Source organism: Trichosurus vulpecula, chromosome 2, assembly GCF_011100635.1.
Source record: "Trichosurus vulpecula isolate mTriVul1 chromosome 2, mTriVul1.pri, whole genome shotgun sequence".
Taxonomy (NCBI): domain Eukaryota; kingdom Metazoa; phylum Chordata; class Mammalia; order Diprotodontia; family Phalangeridae; genus Trichosurus; species Trichosurus vulpecula.
In genome coordinates, this window is record NC_050574.1 from 308,597,404 (window position 1) to 308,599,814 (window position 2,411).

The 2,411-nt window shown below is 45.2% G+C and overlaps 1 pseudogene; it reads left to right on the forward strand.

The window, feature by feature from the left end:
* The first annotated feature begins 1,588 nt into the window (after positions 1-1,588).
* LOC118839696 lies at positions 1,589-1,958 on the forward strand (annotated as a pseudogene).
* Positions 1,959-2,411: the final 453 nt, after the last annotated feature.

The following is a 2,411-nucleotide window of genomic DNA, read 5'->3' on the forward strand; positions in this document are numbered from 1 at the left end:
TGCAGAGATAATGAGCCATGAGGTAAAACAGTAGAAATAATACTGACCAGAGTCAAATTGAGTTAAGTCTTGTCCCTGACACTGATTCCTATGTGATATTGCCCATCTCACTGAGTTATGATTTGTGAGGCCCACCCTCAGTCTCCTTGACTGTAAAATGAGAGGGTTTCTGAGATTCCTTCCAGCTTTAGAGCTATGTTTCCAGGGTGTAATTTCCAGCCCTCTTAACATCTACTATGCAGATCACAACCTATCCATGCTTGGATATTCTCTGTAACCTTTGTCCTTGGCTCCCTTTAAATCCATCAAGTCAAGGGCTTAACACATTTTGTGGATACCAACAAAGAATGTGGGCTATCCATTTATTATGCCCATTCTGATTATATTACTGGCCTGCTTACTTTTCCAGTTGGACAACTCTACTAGCAGTCTTGATGCTTTTCCTGTGTAATTCCTCATTGCTATTTTTTTCAAAGTACTCATTTCTTCCATGTGCCTTTCCATTATCCTTTAGATGACCCAGAGAAAGAACCTAATAATCATTTGGAGACAGGTAGTTGGTGCCACACAATTATCTATCAAAAGCATATTGATGTTGAAAAGATTGAGGAAGCTTGGTGTCATTAAAACCACTGTGCAGTTTCCCAAAGGCATTCATCAATCAATAAACATTTATTAAGTGCCTACTATGTGCAGGGCACTATGCTACCTACTGGGGGTACAAAAAAAGGAAAAGTACAATCCCTGCCCTCAAGAAGCTTACAGTCTAATGGGGTAGACAATCTGCAAACAAACATGTACAAACAAGACATACACAGGATAAACAAGAAAGGATTAATAGAAGGAAAGCACAAGAATTAAAAGGAGTTGGGTAAGATTCTTAGTTAGGACTTAAAGGAAGCCAGGGAGGTCAATGATCAAAGCTGAACAAGGAGAGAATTCCAGGAATAGGGGACAGGCTGAGAAAATGCCTGGAATCAAGCGATGGAGTATCTTGTTTGTGGAACAGGAGGCCAGCTCTCTTGTCTTTTGTTCAGTTTTGGTTGCCACCTATTGTTCACATGTACTGCATAATGTATAAAGATAGAGTGACAATTCATAAAGCTAGTCAATCAGTATATTTTTATATGAACCAAAAGATAAGTCACGTGAATTGTTTCTTAAGTACTATTTACATAGAAGTAAGCAATAGGGAAAGAAACATGGCACTGGCTTTGAATCTAGTAAAACTGATTCATATACTGACTCATCTATCTGGTGATAGGCAAGTCATTTAACTTCTCCTAGTCTTAGTTCCCTTACCTATAACATGAGAATGCCCTGCACATTGGAGTTGCTCCATAAATGTTCCTTCAGTTTTCCGAGGGGGTTGGAAATATCTCATATTTGTGATGTCTCACATTCTCTTCCTGTCTTTTGATCACATTACTAGAATGAAGATACTTCGACATCAAGAACTACATTCTTCCGCCGAGTGAGCTCACCCGCCCTTCCGTCTGTCTCAGTCGCCGCTGCCCCCCGCCCCGGCCCCGTCCGCCCCACCCCTCCCCCGCTCCCCTCAGCCCATCCCGGCCCGGTCCCTGAGAGGATGAAGTTCATTTACAAGGAGGTGAACCCGTTCGAGAAGCGCCGCTCTGAAGGCGAGAAGATCTGCAAGAAGTATCCCGACCGGTTCCCGGTGATTGTGGAGAAGGCTCCTAAGGCCCGGATAGGTGACCTGGACAAGAAGAAACACCTGGTGCCTTCTGATCTCACAGTCGGCCAGTTCTACTTCTTGATCCGGAAGCGAATTCACCTCCGAGCTGAGGACACCCTATTTTTGTCAACAGTGTCACTCCACCCACCAGCGCCAACATGGGTCAGCTTTACCAGGAACATCACGAAGAAGACTTCTTTCTATACATTGCCTACAGCGACGAAAGTGTCTATGGTCTGTGAAGCTGCCTGCCACCCCTGGGTAGGGGTGCCCTTCTCTAAGAAGAGTGAGTGTTCTCCTGTCTCTTCCTCTCCTTATCCTCTAACTATCCCATTCTCCTCAGTGTCTTCCCTCTGCTGGGAGACAAATATCACCACCTCTTGTCAAGGTCTGCAATTTTGCAATGTTTAAGACTCTCCCTCAGCCCATTCAGGCTGGGGTTGGGGAGGGCAAGGGTAGAGGAGAGCCCCCCTCCCAAGGGCTCTATTTTCATTTTTCTCCCTTGGATCTAAACCTTTTCTGCCCTTTCCTCTCTCCCCTCCCACCCTCCCCCAGTCTCTTCTCGGTTGTCAATTCCCATTTTCTTTTTGTCTCACTCACTGATTGTTTCGGTTCTTGTTCTTTCCCAGACTCCCCAAGGGACTTGGGTTCCTACAATTCCTCTGCTCACCTCCACCCCCTTCATCTTCCCTCCCATGGAGTTGGGGTGGAGGGG